General features: G+C 44.8%; 1 protein-coding gene and 1 non-coding gene across 2 annotated transcripts in view; both read left to right on the top strand.

The window, feature by feature from the left end:
- LOC126158330 (probable inactive tRNA-specific adenosine deaminase-like protein 3) overlaps window positions 1-21,221 on the top strand; it is a 526,880-nt gene that overhangs the window by 330,336 nt on the left and 175,323 nt on the right. The gene's annotated exons all lie outside the window — the stretch shown is intronic.
- On the top strand, window positions 11,366-11,438 carry Trnat-ugu (transfer RNA threonine (anticodon UGU)). The gene has a single exon. It is a non-coding gene; the product is annotated as a tRNA-Thr (tRNA).

Here is a 21,221-nt window from a genome sequence, read left to right on the forward strand (position 1 = left end):
TATTATAGGTGTGTTGCATTTCTGTGAAAGCGTACACATACGCAACAACACAATTTTTCAGTTTCAACTCTTCACCTCAGATACAGTCACCACGACACTGGTTCCAGTAACAATAGAACTAATGCAGCGCAAGAAACCACAGCCGTAACAAATAACGATTAAAATCTAGTCTGCATTCGAAAATGCTCACTTGTAGGATAGTGCTGGTGTGAAACAGAGGTGCCAAAGTGTACTGGAAGTGTCCACCTCAGTCACTTACGGCAGAGGAATCCCTGTCACAGGGTCTTTGCATGTAGCTCTTATAAGGCCCATATGTTTGACTGTAGAACGTAAACAACTTACTTACTTGTAACACTGAGCTAGGAGACAACTTTAACCTTGATATTCGTGTTCAGTGCGTGTAAATGTATGAAGAACGTCTACTTTATTTTCTTTAAATAATAAAAATTGAAAATTTGTTTAGCAGTGTTATTGTAAAATTGACCTGCAAAGCATAGTGGATCAACAAAAGCGGCAGCTAGATGTGAGGAGAAGATGCCAGTGGTGGGTGATCAGCATTGTGCTTTGTGGACTGTTTTGTTTCTTTTGGGTGGATTGAACTACCGATATCGAAAGTCGTCGTTGACTCATGTGGTAGTGATGTTATGGGACTTGAAGAGATAGAAAAGAAAACTGACATTTTTTATTTTGATCGTAAAATTTTCTGGGTTGTTGGTATTACCCCGGAAACTTCTTCACTGCTTGATGTTTTGATCCTTCTGCTGAGACTTTATTCAAGACTTCACTGATATCCACGAATTGCTGAAGAGGAATATGATGTATACCAACAACTGTTCAGTCTTCACAAGCATGACAATATCCACAAAAGCCTTCTGACGTACATTTATATTTACTTTCTTTCTATTTCACATAAATATAGTGTTGCACTACGAACACCTTGACCGAATGCTACCAAAGCTGTAATCCAGTATTTCTGCTATGTCCCTGCTAAAGCCTACCAATACAGTTAACAGACAGACACCTGTTGTAGTTAGTTGCCATGCTCCACTTGTCCTCTGGAACCAGCTGGTAATCCTTACTGGCCAGCACATGGACCATTACGACCAAAAAATGTGAACTTGTTGTCTTCTGCAGCCGCCACGAGAGGCACCAACCTCTCTGCCAGCAGCATGTGTATCAACAACTGTGGCACTGCAATCATGGCAACAGGTTTCATCCAGTTCACGTGCTCCACTTGCTTATCCTTCTGCCTGCCTGTTTAAGAAGTCACTTAATGACTAGCAGACAGCATTTTCCCTGTGCATGTTCTTGGCTTTTCACCAGCCACAGCCAGTGGCACATCGATCAGACCTCATGCTCAACATCCAAGCATTTGCTCAGTCCATGCTCCTTGCTTTATGCTGGCCACACGCAACATCCCATCTGTTGGTACTTGTGCTCAACTTCTGAGCATTCGCTCGATGCACACTTTGGGCTTTATAGCAGCCATACTCAGCGGCTCATCTGCCAGGGATCGCCTTCGATCCATGAGCTATGCACATGTAATCAGAGCTACTTGGAGCCGCAGCGATCTTTGTCCTTCCTACCCTGAGACTTGGCCTCCCAATGCTCGGACAATCCAGAATTTGGCAAATCAGCTTGTTACTGTCGCTGTGTTCAGAGATTGTCGTCTCACCTTGTGGTCCACACTATTTGTGTTCTTATTAATGAATGATATAGTACAGAGAAGAGGGAATTTACATTACTAATAAACAGTATTGCTTGTTGTCTGTGCGGGGTTAAGTTGTTCTTCATCAAGCCCCATGTTCGACTCATCAGTGTCCATATGTGTCAGATATGTTGATTAAACTTTCATCCTTAATTGAGCTTATTCTCAGTGCTTTCAGTACCGAAGAAAGCCATTCCTGCAGAGAGAATGGTATGAGTATTTGATAATTATTGGTTGTGCCTAACTTTACTGGGAGATAGCAAAGAAAGGGCTCAACACAGAAAGCCTAGAGGACATGAGAGTGCAGCTTCTCACTATCTTTTAGAGATAAAGAATGGTGAAATCACTGACATGAGGGTCACTGGAGCTCAGATAGCATAGACAGCAGACAGTAGTACAACAACTCCAAATGAGTGGTGACAAGATGGATTCAGGGTGACAATGTGGCAAGGGCAATAGGCACAGCTTCTTGCAGAAGGACTACATCATGAGAAGAAAGTAATATTGTTCCACTGGCTCTACGCAATAGACCAATGACAAGAGCTGGGTGCCAGTCACAGAATTACAGTCAGAGTGTTCAGAACACATTTATGGAATACAATTGTATTTGTTTTGTGATTACAGCCTTGCTGAATTTGTTGAATGACATCCTGCTCGCCACTGTACTATCTGTCATATATATATATATATATATATATATATATATATATATATATATATAGCAGAGTGTATATGTGTCTGTTTGTGATCTCCTCCCCAACAAATGGATCGATTTCTGCCAAATGTCGCAAAAAAACAGTGGGCCTCAGCAGTATCAGCAGTGTAATGATTATGACCTCTTACATCCAATAGGAGTAAAACGTCAGCCCCTGAGAATATGCTGCCCTGAACAACAGGCATGTTGTATGGGAACAATACTGGTCTGCCAAATCAACCTGCTTGTGAGGGCAGCCTACATGTGAGAGAAAGAATTGGTTTTCTGGGCCCTAACATATAGAGTGCCCTTCATGATAAGCATGGTATATTTGAGCAGTATAAGCCTGTCTTATCGACCTGCTTTGCATGGCAGACTTTACGTCAGAGGCAAATAAATGATTTTCAAGCTCCTGGTGTGTAGACTGCCGTGCATGGCAGTCATGTTGTGGCAGTAGTACTGGCCTGCTTAGGGAACTGTATTGTAAGGGCTACACATGCTGATGAGTGTGGTTGAAGGCAGATTAGATGAGTGGAGAGGGAGTTAGAGAGAGAGAGAGAGAGAGAGAGAGAGAGAGAGAGAGAGAGAGAGAGAGAGAGGAGGAGGAGGAGGAGGAAGGGAAAATGCATGAGGCAGGTTGGTATATAGGGGTAAGGGGCAATTGGAAATGAAGAGGGGGAGGCGGAGGTGGAAAGAGAAAGGGGCAGGGGGGAGGAAGATACAGTCTGAGAGAGAGGCCGAAGGAAATTTACAAAGAGGGGGACGAGGAGATGAAGAGAGGAGTGAGGACGAGAAGACGACTGATAGATGTGGAACGATGAGATGGAAACATAGAGGGAGGAAGAGGCTGACACAGAGAGGGAAGGAAGAGTTGTATTCCATATCTGTGTCACATTCATACACAATTGAAGCCATGTAAAAAGGGCCAGTTTATTATAATTTTCACAACGGCAATTTGCAACCTTTAGTCATTGTCAGTTGCCAAAGGTATTGAAAACAAAGGAATTGTCGACATTATTAAAACATGTGAAACCCATATAGGCCCATATCCTTTTTAAATATTTTATTTAATATTGACAACTGCTACGTTTTTAGCACCTTAATCACTTGAAAAGGAATCAAGGTGAAAACTGCAACTTTGGAAATTATAATAGCACAGTCGATGATGAACATTTTGCTCTATTTAAAATAGATCTGGAAGCTGGGTTCAGATGTCGAATTGTCATGCGTGGTTTACTACTAACACTATGCCACAGACTGGGACATTAAGTGGGATTATGTGGTGTTCAGCAATGAGTCTTGCATCCTTTTATGGTGGTCAGATATACACCAGCAGGTCCGTAGGCAACCTCGTGAAATGTCGCAGGAAGCATGCCTCTTCAACTCCTGGAACTAGACGCTTTTGGACTAATTTCTTAACTGTTGAAGGGACGTTGATTGTTCGCCAGTATGTGACATGAATGGTAGACCCTGCTGTCACTAGGACACAGAATGGCCTGTTCCAGCGAGATAACGCAATCTGCAGATCACAGCGCAGTCGCCTGATTTGTCACCTACAGAACATGTCTTATATGCGATGAGCAAACGTATGCTTTCATACCAGCCTCCAAACAGTGATCTTCATTAGCTGACGCAGCCAGTGATTTAGGCATGTAAATCCCACAATGTGACGTTCAGAGGCTGTTTGCTTTTATGAAACAATGGATGCATTAGTGTATTTTGTACTCATAGTGATTGCATCTCACGGTGATGACGATGAAAGACATCAGTTCCGAATGGAATGAAAATTTAATCATTTAATATCTGTTGCATAATGAACATTTTCACAAAGATTGGTAAATATTGGACTGCTGCTTCATGGGGTAACACTTTCCATATCCGTCTCTGCATATTATTATTTGGAACGTAGCCCCATGTCTAGGTTACGTTGGAAGGTAACAGTCTGCTTGTGTGTTGGCGAAGCCAACGAATGTGACCACAAAATCTAGAGTGTTGAGACATATTCATCTACAAACTAGTCCGAGGTCAAAGTTATTTTCAAAGGTGATGATTCAATTGAGAGTTGGCGAAGTCAGTGAATAAGATAACTATAATTCTTGTTGTGGTGCATATTGTACGAGGGCTATTTTTTTTCCAAGGTATGATTGGTCGCGAGATAAAAACCGCAGTGAAAATCCTTTGTAGCATTGCGCAGATGTGTTGCGCAGTGTCTTTAGTATGCCCATCGATCACCGTAACATCGCACTTTCCGGTTCTGAGCGCACAGTGAGCACATTAAGATGCCGAGAGCAATAGTGTCTCCCGCCAAGTATGAAGTGCGTGCTGTCATTCGATTTCTTGATGGTGAAGTGTTTAGTCTGATTTCATGGATCCCACATAACGTAACTGTCAGGTACGACAGCGCAGTGCGGCAGTTGTGCAGGAACTTCTGAGCAATATATACAGACGTTCATGATGCAAGAGATCGGAGAAGGAAGCGAGTGTCAACCGATGGTGTGGTAAGACAGTAGATCAGGCGATTCGAAAAAATCGTATACACAGAACAATTCAGAACAAGCGAAGTGGAATGTAATCATCAGGCATTGTTCTTCTTCATGAGAGTGCTCGGCCACACACTGTATCTACAGCAAAAATGCCCCTGCAGCGTTTTCGATCGGAGTGTTTGATCACCCACCGTACAGTCCGGACTTGGCTCCTTCTGATTTTCATCTGTTTGCTCACGTGAGCCGCTGTCTATGAGGACAGCATTGACGCAGACAAGAAGTTGCATACCAGCACAAAGAATTGACGCAAATCACAGACGGCTGCTTTCTATGACGAGGGTATTGTAAAGCTGGCACACCATGTAGAGAAGCAGGTGGAAGCTGTAGTTAATGTTGTAAATATAGTAATTTCAATTTTCGTTGCTCAACACATTTCCCCAACCAATCGGACGCTGAAAAAAGAAAAATCTCTAATTTTGATGAATGGTTTATGTGCGCCATTTTGATGGTACCATCAGTCAAAGCAGGTGGATAGAATCGCTAAGTTCAATATTTACGTATTTTATAGAAACTATTCTTAATGTGGAAGGCGCTCTTGAGCGTTGTAGTGACGAATCAGTCATACATGATCAGTGTCTTCTTTCAGGAGGCAGAGACTTTACAAAAAGGTGATGTAACATGTCAAACCGGTTGATGTATCCCTAAAATAGCTGGAAAAATATTTATAAAGCACTTACAACGCCTGCAGTTTGCACAGGATGTAAGCCAGTTCTCGGGATACTGGATCCCTGTGTTTACTGTGTCTACCCTCCATCACCCCTACTTCCAGTAGGGCAGACATTATGACCACAGAAATTTGTGTATATGTAGCACCATTTAAATGACTGATTCTCAGTTGTTTAGCTGCTATGTATATATCAAGCGGCGATTATTCAGCAACAGCAAATGGTCATAATAATGATCGTGTATATACACAAGCAAACGTTTTAATCTGTCACAAATAAATAAATAAAAAAAACATACCTTGTAATAGACGGCGAATAAAAAATCACTTTTCTGTTTGGTTTTAAATTCAGTATCACTGTGTATCTTCACTGATGACCGGATATTTAGCGAGTATCAATGCGAACTTCACCACCCCCCAACTACTCCTCACACCAGTTGTGTATAACTTGTTTCAACCACAGGTTACTTGCCGTTTGATATTCGATCTTTTAGCAGTTTTCGACTGATATGAGTATATAACATTTTCTTTGTCTTTGACATACAAACAATTCATTAAACGTCTCCATCCTGCATTGTTCGCGTGCTATATTCCAGCTACCGTTGCGTTATCGAGAAGAACACGTAGAAAAACTAGCAATATTATCTACTTCGGAGTCAAGCAAGTACTTAATGAAAACCACGAATTCAGCGCGACGGATGCTGTGGGCAAAAACTAAAGTGCGTGCGAAACAGCAACCTAACAAATGAAGCAGGTAATATAGGACTGTGTAACCCCATTATTCGGGTTGCCGCAGTCGTTTATTGCTGTTTTTGCGACTCAGCCATATTAATACCTGCTGCTATCGATACGGGATGCGCAGCGCTACATTGGCGTATCTCTTTCGGAACTAGCGCCAGAGCGCACAGTGATTCGGCCTCTGATTGCAGCTCTTCACAGTTTTGAGACTCACTCTAAGTAAATAGCGATGCGACTTGTGAGGCCGAGGAGGACAGATCAGATTCCTTTTGCTGCCCGTCCAGACCTGAGCGAGATGTTTCTTAGTTATGTCGTTGCTGGTAACACGTTAAGTCTAAAAGTATCTGACAATCGATCTAGGGTGATAACACTGTGCGCAAGATATCCGCGTCAGCCTACGTGGAGGAAACTCGCAACCTTTCTAAAAGCTGTTTTTTTTCTTTCAGCTCCTCACGGCATATTTTCAAAAATAGCTCTACTCTTCTGCCTGACAGCTGTTAACAGCTCGTATGTGCGTGAAGGCGTAATTTTATTTTCACGGCATTTCAGTATCGTATGGAGGTATATTAGTTCGCTGTCATGCTAACACGTGTAGTCAACTTGTATAGACACAGTAAACATTAAATAAAAAAATTGGAAAAATCCTACAAATAAACATTTTACTGATAGAAATTGAGTTATTGTAACCCGCCTTTTTAGCAGATAGTAAGCTGTATTACTTCTTGTGAATGGCATCACTCCATATGTAGTCTTTTGTCCAATTTGCCGTTGATAGTCCACATTGTTCTTGCAGCATCTCACATCTGAAGCCATATGGAACTCACTGTTAATTTATGCTGTCGATGTTCTTGTAAGATGATGCTCCACAATTGTAATACACTATCCGATAAAACGATCTTCACAATACTATATAATGCGGAACTGACAACTCTGTCTCACGAGAGACAGTATAAAAGAGGTGGGCAGTGTTGTGTCATTGGTGAAGAAGCAGTAACAACAGAGTGGTTGGTCAGGAGAGCTCACTGACTTCGAAGGTGTACTAGTCGTCGGGTGTTACCTGCGTAACAAAGTTGTCAGAGAGGTTTAAACACTTCTAAAGCTGCTCACGTCGACTGTGATTGTGAAGTGGAAACGTAAAAGAATAACCAGAGGTATCGAACATTGCGGACAGTGATTGTAAAAAATCGCACGAAATCAGCATGAGGAACCACTCGTGACTTGAAAAGTCCTCCTAGCGGCCTAATCATCACGATGATTGTTTGCAATGGTCGAACAGCTCCACATAAGCAACTTGTCTCTGTAATCAGTGCTGAACGAGGCTTGAGGTGGTGTAAAGAGCGATACCACTGGACACGGATGACTGGAAACGAGTGATTTGGAGTGAATAATCGCACTGTACCCTGTGACATTCCAGTGGAAGGGTTTGAATTTGGCGAATGGCTGGAGAACGTTGTGTGCCTTCATGTGTATTGCCAACAGTGAACTGCAAAGGAGGTAGTGTTACATTGTGGATGTGTTTGCGTGGTTAGGGTGTGGTCCTCTTTTTTGCGGCTAAGAAAACGCTCAGTAGAGAATTTGAACACGTTCTACAGTACTGTGTACTACGTACAGTAGAGGAACGTTTCGGAGACGATATTATTTGTATCATGACAATGCACCCTGTCGGCTTCATCATTCCTCACAATCCCAGCGTGCGGGCCCCTTGGTCTGTACAAATAGTATATCCGCAAGTTTCTTCGTAGATCTGATACAGCAGTATCTATTAAGTATGGTAAGCAGTAACTCGATTTTCCTGTGACATGCACTACATTGAATGGTTCACCGTCCTGTGTTTTATTCGACTGGCTGTCACGACTTCTGACCGCTTGTCTTTTTTATCGTGGAATATGCCGGGACCAACGTGCACAAGGCATGTCTACAAGTTGTTTGGAAATCGAAAAATCAGTATATTTATGAAAAACTTATAAAAACACAGATGCAAGTCGCCTTCGTTGTCAAAGCACTTAGTGAACCGTGTGAAGAACGTTCTGATCCCTCCGTCAAAAATGTTTCCCGCCGCCGGTGTGGTGCCATGTTTAAGGACTATCTCCGTCACGTCGTCGACAGGAGACTTTTTTCCACCTGCAAACAATTTGAGAGAGATGAAAAGCTGAAAATCTGAGCGGTCCAGGTAAGGTCTGTGACCGGGATGGTTAACGATGTCCCAAACGAAGGAATCCGAAAGCTGTCTTTTTGGCGTTGGCTGTGCGGGGACATGGATTGTGGTGGAAGAAGCACACTGGATTCTTTAACATTCGTCTTCTTTTGTCCTGCATCGCACTCTGTAGTTTTTTTAGAGTTCCACAGAACCGCACACTATTGATTCTTTATCCCGGGGGCAAAAATTGTGTGAGGCGAATCCCTTTACGTTTCCAAAAGAAAGAGACTATGATTTCTGGGCCGAAACAACGAGTCTGAATTTATCGTTGATGGTGTGGAGGGATGTCAACAGTGCATACACTGATTGTAGTTGCGTCATATGACAGCACAAGGAAAAAAAATCCACCTCACAAAACTCCGTGGCCAGGAAACTGGTCCGCCCTGTCTTATTCAGTGCTGGCCACAGACAGCGTCTAGATGATTGCTAGCGGTGTGTGTGTGTGTGTGTATGTGTGTGTGTGTGTGTGTGTTTGTGTGTGGAGGGTGCACTCAAAACAAAATTATTAATCGCTTAGCAAAAAGCACAAAGATTTCAAGAAAATAAAAGAAGAACAGTCAAATGGAAATTAAAAAAAAAAACGCAGTCGTATTATGATCACAGCTGATAGGCCTTACGTAGCGGTTAATCATCTCTAGTCGAGTTGCTCCTGAAGTAGCAACACTGTCTCAAAATTTGGTTGCACTGCATTTTATGGGAAAGCTCATTGCAAGTGTGAGTTCGTGCGTCAGTTGTGAGAAGCTCGTATTGTTGAGTTGTTACAGGATGGGGCCGTTTGCATTAGAACAGCGAAATGATATTGTGGAATGTTATATAAAGGCAGGCTACATCAAGGAATGTAAAGATATATTTCAAGCGAAGTATGCTGGTAGGAAACCACTCACGACCAGCACTATTCAAGATCTATACAAGAAATGGAGGTCTGTAGGATCCGCTTAGAACATCCAGAGGAAAAGGCGATCGTCAGTGAGGACCCCTGAAACTATAGGCAGGATTCTAATGGATATTACGAAAAATTCCCGCAGCAGGTTGGTGTATCTCGCACATACTGTCATCGTGTACTAAAAGATATGAAATTAAAAGCCTATTGTATGAGTGTGGTGCAAGAGTTGAAATTTCAGGATCAGGAAAAAAAGAGTTCATTAGCGTAACTGGCCGTTAACATGAACTACTTTTTTTCATGTCAGACGAGGCGTGGTTTCTTTTGTCAGGTTACGTAAACTCCCAGAAACTTCCTGGCAGATTAAAACTGTGTGCCGGACCGAGACTCGAACTCTGGACCTCTGCCTTTCGCTGGCAAGTGTTCTACCAACTGAGCTACCCAAGCACGACTCACGACCCGTCCTCACAGCTTCTGTGAAGTTTGGAAGGTAGGAGACGAGGTACTGGCAGAATTGAAGCTGTGAGGACGGATCGTGGGTCATGCTTGGTTGGCTCAGTTGGCAGAGCACTTGCCCGCGAAAGGCAGAGGTCCCGAGTTCGAGTCTCGGACCGGCACACAGTTTTAATCTGCCAGGAAGTTTCATATCAGCGCACACTCCGCTGCTGAGTGAAAATCTCATTCTGGAAACTCCCAGAATTGCAAATACTTGTCTCAGGACAACCAACATGTGCTACATAAAGAACCTCCCCACTCAGAGAAGATAGATGTTTGGTGTGCGTTGTCCAGCATGCGCTTTATTGGCCCCATATTTTTCAGTTACATGTTAAACGGTGCTAGATATCTGAAAATCTGTGACTCTTTCTATGCAGAGGTAACAGAGGCAGAGAAGCTGTATGCAATATTCCAACAAGGTGGGACAACCGCTCACACATCAAACCAAAGTATGGCCACATCACCAATGTGTTCCCTGAAGCCAGAATTGTCAATAGAGGCCTCTGGGCCCCACGGTTCCCATAATTAACGTCGAGTGATTTTTATTTATGGAGTACTCTAGAAAGCAAATTGCACGCAGAGAATCCTCGCACGGAGCTAACTAGAAAAATTAACATCATCACACCTGCAGAATTACACCATGTTGTTGGCAATATCACTACACGAAGTCAATGATTCCTGGATGCCCGTGGATACCACTTCCAGAATCTCTCAGAAACAGGTAACTATATGTTCCTTAACGTTGCTATTATTTAGTATTTTTGAATTAGTTCATTGTTACTTGAATTTCGGATATAAGGCGTCTCAGTTTTATGTGGGACTGCCTTTATAACTAAAGCTAGTCGACCAATGATATCTCCAGTGCAGATGCACACGAGGCTCCAACTCTTACGTGAATCGGCGAATTGCTACGAATAATGAGGATAATAGGCAAGGGTTAGTATATTTATTGTTGTTGTTGTTGTTGTTGTTGTTGTTGTTGTCGTTGTCGTCTTCAGTCCTGAGACTGGTTCCATGTAGCTCTCCAAGCTACTCTACCCTGTGCAAACTTCATCTCCCAGTACTTACTGCAACCTACATCCTTCTGAATATGCTTAGTGTATTCATCTCTTGGTCTCCCTCTACGATTTTTACCCTCCACGCTGCCCTCCAATACTAAATAGGTGATCCCTTGATGCCTCAGAACATGTCCTACCAACCGGTCCCTTCTTCTTGTCGAGTTGTGCCACAAACTCCTCTTCTCCCCAATTCTATTCAGTACCTCCTGATTAGTTACGTGATCTGCCCATCTAATCTGCAGCATTTTCTGTAGCACCACATTTCGAAAACTTCTATTCTCTTCTTGTCCAAACTATTTATTGTCCATTTGTAGTGTGTAGATAAATGCGAATTTGAATGTGACTGAAGGCCTGCTAGGGTAGTCCGTACAATTGCGACGACCACTGTGTCTGGATGGTGCAGTGTTCAGCACATCTGCGTTGTAAGCAGGAGATCTGGGTTCGATTCCCAGTCTGGCACACGTTTTCAACTTTCACCATTGATTTAAATCAATGGCTGCTCTCAGTCAGTGTCTGTAATTTCCTTGTGTCTCATCAAATATATGCTATTTAACACATCTAATTGTCATTTTTATGAAAAATAGACGTCTTCTTGTTTCTAATTGCGTCTGACACAAAAGTCTAGTTTTAATTGCAAACGGAAATTCTCAATTACAGATCTTTCATAAAACATTATTTATCAAGACTGTTAAAATTAGAAAAGAGTACAAATTAAATTTTTTCCGTCTTTACGTATTTTACGCATCACGAAAATCCTCGTAGATCGCATACGTCCGACAGCTCAGGCGAGCACCCTGCCGTGCTGCCACGCTGTTTGTCGAAATAACGACCCAGCTTTGGCCTATGGTCGAAAAACTTCAAAGACGGGTGTATATAGAATTTTTAGAGTTGCATCGAAACGCCGTGGTTGACTGATATTTGTATTTTGAACTTCAGGTACCATAAATACAAAAAAGTAAAATGAAAAACCAATTGCAGAGTGGTCATCTTGTCAATACTGTGTATGTTTTTGGTCATGCCTTGTACACGTTGGTTCAAATGGCTCTGAGCACTATGGGACTTATCTGTGGTCATCAGTCCCCTAGAACTTAGAATTACTTAAACCTAACTAACCTATGGACATCACACACATCCATGGCCGAGGCAGGATTCGAACCTGCGACCGTAGCGGTCGCGCAGTTCCAGACTGTAGCGCCTAGAACCGCGAGACCACCGCGGCCGGCCCTTGTAGACGTGTCGTTCTTCTGAGTCACCTTATAATTTGTATGTTTTTAAAAAGAGAAGCAGAAGTGGGTGACTGATGTAGTATCATTGCCACAGATACTACTGCCGGCCGGTGTGGCCGTGCGGTTCTAAGCGCGTCAGTTTGGAACCGCGTGACCGCTACGGTCGCAGGTTCGAATCCTGCCTCGGGCATGGATGTGTGTGATGTCCTTCGGTTAGTTAGGTTTAAGTATTTCTAAGTTCTAGGGGACTGATGACCTCAGTAGTTAAGTCTCATAGTGCTCAGAGCCATTTGAACCATTTTTGAATAGATACTACTACAACGCCGCGCCAACACAAGGTTGGCAGCCCGTCGTTTGCCGAGCACAGCGCACCCCTAGCGGGCTGTGATGCTCGAAGGAACTGGGGTGTGCCTCGTTCACTCCGTAGCTAGATTTCAACCTAGGCAGACACACTTTCATAATCGGCCCTCAGCCCTTTCTGTTTGCATTGATTCTCTGAGGAGGGCTCATCAGGCTTAGTCCCTGACAATAAGTTGTGTTAGTTATAGCCGTAGCTGCAGTCCTACAAACTACTGAAGATGAGTAATTTTCATTGTACTATGTGTTTCTCGAATAATAATCCTTTCTCTAACAGTGTGCCGTACCGCATATTATTGCAACCTGGACTCCTTCAACTCCTATCAACTCGACCTCCTACTACTTTGCATTTAGTAACGACCTGAAAACACCCACGCGTTTTGTGCCTCTAAACAGTTGTTGTTGTTGTTGTGGTCTTCAGTCCTGAGACTGGTTTGATACAGCTCTCCATACTACTCTATCCTGTGCAAGCTTCTTCATCTCCCAGTACCTACTGCAGCCTACATCCTTCTGAATCTGCTTAGTGTATTCATCTCTTGGTCTCCCTCTACGATTTTTACCCTCCACGCTGCCCTCCAGTACTAAATAGGTGACCCCTCGATGTATCAGAACATGTCCTACCAACCGATCCCTTCTTCTAGTCAAGTTGTGCCACAAGCTCCTCTTCTCCCCTATTCTATTCAATACCTCCTCATTAGTTATGTGATATACCTATCTAATCTTCAGCATTGTTCTGTGGCACCACATTTCGAAAGCTTCTATTCTCTTCTTGTCTAAACTACACTCCTGGAAATGGAAAAAAGAACACATTGACACCGGTGTGTCAGACCCACCATACTTGCTCCGGACACTGCGAGAGGGCTGTACAAGCAATGATCACACGCACGGCACAGCGGACACACCAGGCACCGCGGTGTTGGCCGTCGAATGGCGCTAGCTGCGCAGCATTTGTGCACCGCCGCCGTCAGTGTCAGCCAGTTTGCCGTGGCATACGGAGCTCCATCGCAGTCTTTAACACTGGTAGCATGCCGCGACAGCGTGGACGTGAACCGTATGTGCAGTTGACGGACTTTGAGCGAGGGCGTATAGTGGGCATGCGGGAGGCCGGGTGAACGTACCGCCGAATTGCTCAACACGTGGGGCGTGAGGTCTCCACAGTACATCGATGTTGTCGCCAGTGGTCGGCGGAAGGTGCACGTGCCCGTCGACCTGGGACCGGACCGCAGCGACGCACGGATGCACGCCAAGACCGTAGGATCCTACGCAGTGCCGTAGGGGACCGCACCGCCACTTCCCAGCAAATTAGGGACACTGTTGCTCCTGGGGTATCGGCGAGGACCATTCGCAACCATCTCCATGAAGCTGGGCTACGGTCCCGCACACCGTTAGGCCGTCTTCCGCTCACGCCCCAACATCGTGCAGCCCGCCTCCAGTGGTGTCGCGACAGGCGTGAATGGAGGGACGAATGGAGACGTGTCGTCTTCGGCGATGAGAGTCGCTTCTGCCTTGGTGCCAATGATGGTCGTATGCGTGTTTGGCGCCGTGCAGGTGAGCGCCACAATCAGGACTGCATACGACCGAGGCACACAGGGCCAACACCCGGCATCATGGTGTGGGGAGCGATCTCCTACACTGGCCGTACACCACTGGTGATCGTCGAGGGGACACTGAATAGTGCACGGTACATCAAAACCGTCATCGAACCCATCGTTCTACCATTCCTAGACCGGCAAGGGAACTTGCTGTTCCAACAGGACAATGCACGTCCGCATGTATCCCGTGCCACCCAGCGTGCTCTAGAAGGTGTAAGTCAACTACCCTGGCCAGCAAGATCTCCGGATCTGTCCCCCATTGAGCATGTTTGGGACTGGATGAAGCGTCGTCTCACGCGGTCTGCACGTCCAGTACGAACGCTGGTCCAACTGAGGAGCCAGGTGGAAATGGCATGGCAAGCCGTTCCACAGGACTACATCCAGCATCTCTACGATCGTCTCCATGGGAGAATAGCAGCCTGCATTGCTGCGAAAGGTGGATATACACTGTACTAGTGCCGACATTGTGCATGCTCTGTTGCCTGTGTCTATGTGCCTGTGGTTCTGTCAGTGTGATCATGTGATGTATCTGACCCCAGGAATGTGTCAATAAAGTTTCCCCTTCCTGAGACAATGAATTCACGGTGTTCTTATTTCAATTTCCAGGAGTGTATTTATCGGCTACGTTTAACTTCCATACATGGCTACACTCGATACAAATACGTTCAGAAACGACTTCCTGACATTTAAATCTATACTCGATGTTAACAAATTTCTCTTCTTCAGAAACGCTTCACTTGCTATTGCCAGTCTACATTTTATATCCCCTCTACTTCGACCATGATCAGTTATTTTGCTCCCCAAATAGCAAAACTCCTTTACTACTTTAAGTGTCTCATTTCCTAATCTAATTCCCTCAACATCACCCGACTTAATTCGAATAAATGATATTCGCTACGACGACTTTTCGCACATCGATATCCTCATATTTTTCGTTCTCACCATTTAGAACGAACAATTAACTGTCGTGAATTTCTGAACCTTCAACCGTGATACTGAGGGCGGCAGTGGGACTTACCTCAGCAGGACACTTCGCGGAGGCGGAAAAAAGAGAAAGGAAAGCTTTTAGTTACTAGGATTCGGCGCCCGCCTGCCGCGGGATTCCTGGCAGGCACAAAAAGACGAAATAAAGCCGGGAGGCAGCCAGATGAAAGCAAAGTTATGCCTGCCGCCGCAATATCGGCCCGCGGCGGTCGAGCGCCGGCGGTAAGCGCGCCCCCGCGGCAGACAAGCCGGCGTGTCGCAGCCAGCAGCCGGGGCCACGGAGAGGCTGCGGGATCCGGGCCGGGCGGAGACTGGCGGCGCGGCGGCCAATATCGCCGCGTTATGCCGCCTGCCGACAAAATACTCGCAGCCAGCCAGCCGCCCCGGCTGCTGCTGCTGCCGCTAGCGTCTGACAACCACGATCCACGGCAGGATGGGCGCGCTCGACACGCCAGCCACGCGGTCGGAATTTAGGCCCATCGTTGCACCAAAGCCAACTGTTCCCGCAGTCTCTCCGCAGACATTTAAGACAGCCGTATTTTCTGCAGGAGATAAGTAAACACCATTCAAAACTAGTACTTTCTCTCTCCTAGTATTTTCGGCTCTACTGTCGTCTGTCCGATTACTGGAGTGCCAACACTGCTTCTTGGCATCTACAAGTAAATGCAGTCGCAGCTAATGCAAGGGGCCAGGTAAGCGGCTCAGATCGCAGCTGGTACAGCCTCTCATAACTGGATTTTTTTTAAGTCATCAGCCTTGTCACTGTTTTGATGTAGCCCACCACGAATTCCTCTAATGTGCAATGCTCTTCATCTCAGAATAGCAGTTGTAACCTACGTTGTCAGTTATTTACTGGATGTAATCCAATCTCTGTCTTCCTACACAGTTTTTCACCTCTATAGCTCCTTCTAGTACCATGGAAGTTATTCTGTGATGTCTTAACAAAGTTCCTGCCGTCCTGTCGCTTCATCATGTCTGTGTTTTCCATATATTCCTTTCCTCGCCAATTCTGTGGAGAAGCTCCTCATTCCTACCTTATCAGTCCACCTTGCAACATTCGTCTGTAGCACTGCGGCGGCGAGGTTCTTTCCGTCCCTTTACGCCGAACCTGCACCTACCTGTGAACATTGTCTCAGCATATCATCAGTACGGAAGCCGAGCGAAACCTACTGTACTTCGACGTGAACCAGGCTACAATTAAAGTCACTAATCTACGTTTCCGGAGAAAGTTTTCACACGAAATGAATGGTTGAAAATTTTGTCCTCAATACATTCTGAAACTTAGGTGAACAAGTATCACTGCCAAGCCCGTGCTAGTCTTAACACAGTCACTCACAATCCCTTTCACTCACGTTAGCAAGTTTATGGTGTTGCATTTCGCGAAAACGTATAGCTACAAAAATACTGATTATTTTTAGTTGAGAATGCTCGCCAAATAGTAAGTCTGTCGGTACCTAATGCAGTCACAGTTTTTAGCCACCGACCTGCTCAATACGCCAAGCGGAATTTATGTCTTTTCTCATCACAAAATTCACTTAAAATTCCGAAATTTCTACACACCCATCGGAATAATTATACCGTCACATTACCACACTTTTGATGTATGAAACACTGCTATATCGGGCAACTTACCGTTTCCATCGGAACTACTACTACACACGTCCGAACTGTCTCATGGGTAGGCTCCGCCTCTTCTCTAGAATACTCTAAGTCTTCTCTACCAGCAGAGAAAGGCGCGCGAAGAATATTGCTTTACCATTGGTCAGTTTACTCAACAGCCAATAGCAAAACAACATTCTCCCGCGTCAGTCCGCGCTTTTCATCAATAACCAATCGCAAAATAGTAAACCTAACGACTGCACTTTTTACCGACGTAATTATCTAATATGCTGAAGTTTTGTTTATACATAAAGTTATTTACTACTGTTATTTAAACCTGAATTAGCTTTCCCTTTACCATAAACTTACTTTACAAATCTATTCTACAAAAATCCCCTTTGTCCACATCCATACTTCTTCGAAATGTTCCCACACTAAATCCTACTACACAACTCGTTAAACAATTATCTTCATATTAACCTTAAACCACACTCACGCATCATTCATACTGCTGAAACACATTTATAACATTTTGCCTACATAAAAAGACATAACAACACTTCATGAAAATACTAGAACAGTTTATGATAAACATTCTATTACTTCAGTACACTCTAGTGGGCACAATCGAAACTAAATCAGTCCCCCTATCCAATATTGTCCTCTATCGGCTGATACATAAACTACGTGCGCGTCCAGTCTCGCGTCACAATCTGTCACTATCCAGCTCTGAGACACATCTCCCACTTAACCGCTTCCAAGGCAGAATCGGTGTACGGCGCTACGCCTCAGCACCACATCTGAAATGCTTCTATTCCATTCTGTTGCGGGTTTACTACAGTCCATGATTCACTACCATTCATTGCTGTGCTCCAAACGTACATTCTCAGAAATTTCTTCCTCAAATTAAGGCCCTTGTTTGATACTGATCTATTTCTCTTCGCCATAAATATTTTATATGTCAACGCTGGTCTGCTTTTTTTGTTCTCTTTACTCCGTCTATCATGGTTCATTTTACAAAATTGTTAACGCTTTCGTGCCGTCTTGTTGGCAGACAGCCTGTTGGCTTCTGTCTCTCATTCTTCGACCGATGTTTCTTTGATGATTTTTCTGAGGTTACGCGAGCACGAGTGGCTGCCATTCTCAAAGCTTCACTTCCACTGCTGCTGGTGGTGAAGCTTTGTCAACGCCACCCACTAATCCAGAATGAGATTTTTCATTCTGCAGCGGAGTGTGTGCTGATATGAAACGTCCTGGCAGATTAAAACTGTGTGCCGGACCGAGACTCGAACTCGGGACCTCCCCCAGGCTGTGGCTAAGCAGTGTCTCCGCAATATCCTTCCTCCCAGGAATGTTAGTTCTGCAAAGTCCGCAGGAGAGCTTCTTTGAAGTTTGGAAGGTAGGAGGCGAGGTACTGGCGGAATTGGAGCTGTGAGGACGGGTCGTGAGTGGTCCTTGGGTAGCTCAGTGGTAGAGCACTTGCCCGCGAAAGGCAAAGGTCCCGAGTTCGAGTCTCGGTCCGGCACACGGTTTTAATCTGCTAGGAAGTTCCACCCACTAATGCTGGCGAAACGTCAAAATAATCATGATACAAACGTGGGCCGAAGAACCTGAGACAGAAGTCAACAGCCAAATTGCCATGTGTTATTTTGCTGCATAGGCAGCAGGATTCCCTAACTTAGTGCACTTTGTGATCTCCAATTCTGATGTTAAGTTTCTGCCTCTTCTCAGTTCTGCTACTTCTCATTACTTTCGTCTTTCTTCTATCTACTCTCAGTCCATATCCTCTACTCGTTACCCTGTTCATTCTTTTCAGCAGATTCAGTGATACTTCTTCACTCTCATCCAGGATAACTTTGGTATCAGCGAATAATCATTGATATCGTTCCACCTTAAATTTGTAATTCCACTCGTGAACGTTTCTTCTATTTACGTCATTGCATCTTCGATGCTTGGACTGAACAGTAGGGGGGAAAGACTACATCCCTGTCTTGCACCCTTTTTAATCCGAGCTCTTCGTTCTCGGTTCTTCCAGTCGTATTACTCCCTCTTGGTTCTTCTGCTTACTGTATATCGTCCGACTTTCCCTGTATCTTACTCCTATTTTTCTCAGAATGTCGAACATCTTGCACCATTTTATATAGTCGCGCGCTTTTTCCAGGTCGACGAATGCTATGATCGTGTCTTGATTCAGCCTTGCATCCAGTATCAAATGCAACATCAGAACTACCTCTCCAGTGCCGAAATTGATCGTCGCTTAACAGATCCTCAATTTCATTTTCTGCTCTTCTGCATATCATTCCCATCAGCAACTTACATGCATGAGCTGTTAAGCTGATTGTGCTAGAATTCCGGGGCTACATACTTATAAAGCAAGTCGTGTCTCCAAGGAGTCGTGTCGATTACTACGCGCTGCAACAAATCAGAAGCACCAACGGCGCAAGACATTGATGCAGCAGAGAGACAGAAACGCTGTGGACCGGGAGACCTAGTTGTTTCACTACGTCCGAGCCATCGTTTGTTGTGGCTTGTATGATAGAAATCGATGCTGTAGCAAAAACAAGGACGGGGCAAGTCCATATAAATACTCGTCATTTTCAGTCAAAGTTGTTGCATGAGTTAGCGCCTCTGGTCTCTGCTGCTGCTAGCTACTGCCCTGCCGCTGGCGCCGATGCTGCGGACTTAGCGCCCTCCAACCGACAGGCAGCCTGGGGGCCTGCTGGAGCTGCTGCTGGCCTCCTACTCTGGTGGTCTAATGTTCGAGCCTGGGGCCGGGAAGCAATTCAGCCGCCGTCGCTAGCGTGGGTAACCTCCTTGCTGCCTCCCTGAGCTCGTGTGGGCGGATACTGATGCTGCCCGGAGCTGTCTCGTCCATGCTGGGACCACAGCGTGGTTCGGTGAACCTCAGCGCAGTCGTCCTGTGCACCTGGACAGCCTTTACTCTGACGTGCAGGAAAACTGCTTACCGTCCACTGCTGTGGTCAGCTTCCTCGCGGTGTGGCTCACATCATCACAATGGCAATCGTAAAATGCGTTTTAGACAGGTACGTGCCGAGTAAAACTGTGAGGGACGGGAAAAACCCACCGTGGTTCAACAACAAAGTTAGGAAACTACTGCGAAAGCAAAGAGAGCTTCACTGCAAGTTTAAACGCAGCCAAAACCTCTCACACAAACAGAAGCTAAACGATGTCAAAGTTAGCGTAAGGAGGGCTAAGCGTGAAGCGTTCAGTGAATTCGAAAGTAAAATTCTATGTACCGACTTGACAGAAAATCCTAGAAAGTTCTGGTCTTACGTTAAATCAGTAAGTGGCTCGAAACATCATATCCAGACACTCTGGGATGATGATGGCATGGAAACAGAGGATGACACGCGTAAAGCTGAAATACTAAACACCTTTTTCCAAAGCTGTTTTACAGAGGAAGACCGCACTGCAGTTCCGTCTCTAAATCCTCGCACGAACGAAAAAATGGCTGACATCGAAATAAGTGTCCAAGGAATAGAAAAGCAACTGAAATCACTCAACAGAGAAAAGTCCACTGGACCTGATGGGATACCAATTCGATTCTACACAGAGTACGTGAAAGAACTTGCCCTCCTTCTAACTGCCGTGTACCGCAAGTCTTTAGAGGAACGGAAGGTTCCAAATGATTGGAAAACAGCACAGGTAGTCCCAGTCTTCAAGAAGGGTCGTCGAGCAGATGCGCAAAACTATAGGCCTATATCTCTGACGTCGATCTGTTGTAGAATTTTAGAACATGTTTTTTGCTCGCGTATCATGTCATTTCTGGAAATCCAGAATCTACTCTGTAGGAATCAACATGGATTCCGGAAACAGCGATCGTGTGAGACCTAACTCGCTTTATTTGTTCATGAGACCCAGAAAATATTAGATACAGGCTCCCAGGTAGATGCCATTTTCCTTGACTTCTGGAAGGCGTTCGATACAGTTCCGCACTGTCGCCTGATAAACAAAGTAAGAGCCTACGGAATATCAGACCAGCTGTGTGGCTGGATTGAAGAGTTTTTAGCAAACAGAACACAGCATGTTGTTCTCAATGGAGAGACGTCTACAGACGTTAAAGTAACCACTGGCGTGCCGTAGGCGAGTGTTATGGGACCATTGCTATTCACAATATATATAAATGACCTAGTAGATAGTGTCGGAAGTTCCATGCGGATTTTCGCGGATGGTGCTGTAGTATACAGAGAAGTTGCAACATTAGAAAATTGTAGCGAAATGCAGGAAGATCTGCAGCGGACAGGCACTTGGTGCAGGGAGTGGCAGCTGACCCTTAACATAGACAAATGTGATGTATTGCGAATACATAGAAAGAAGGATGCTTTATTGTATGATTATATGATAGCGTAACAAACACTGGTAGCAGTTTAGTCTGTAAAATATCTGGGAGTATACGTACGGAACGATTTGAAGTGGAATGATCATATAAAATTAATTGTTGGTAATGCGGGTGCCAGGTTGAGAT

Source organism: Schistocerca cancellata, chromosome 2 (assembly GCF_023864275.1).
Source record: "Schistocerca cancellata isolate TAMUIC-IGC-003103 chromosome 2, iqSchCanc2.1, whole genome shotgun sequence".
NCBI lineage: Eukaryota > Metazoa > Arthropoda > Insecta > Orthoptera > Acrididae > Schistocerca > Schistocerca cancellata.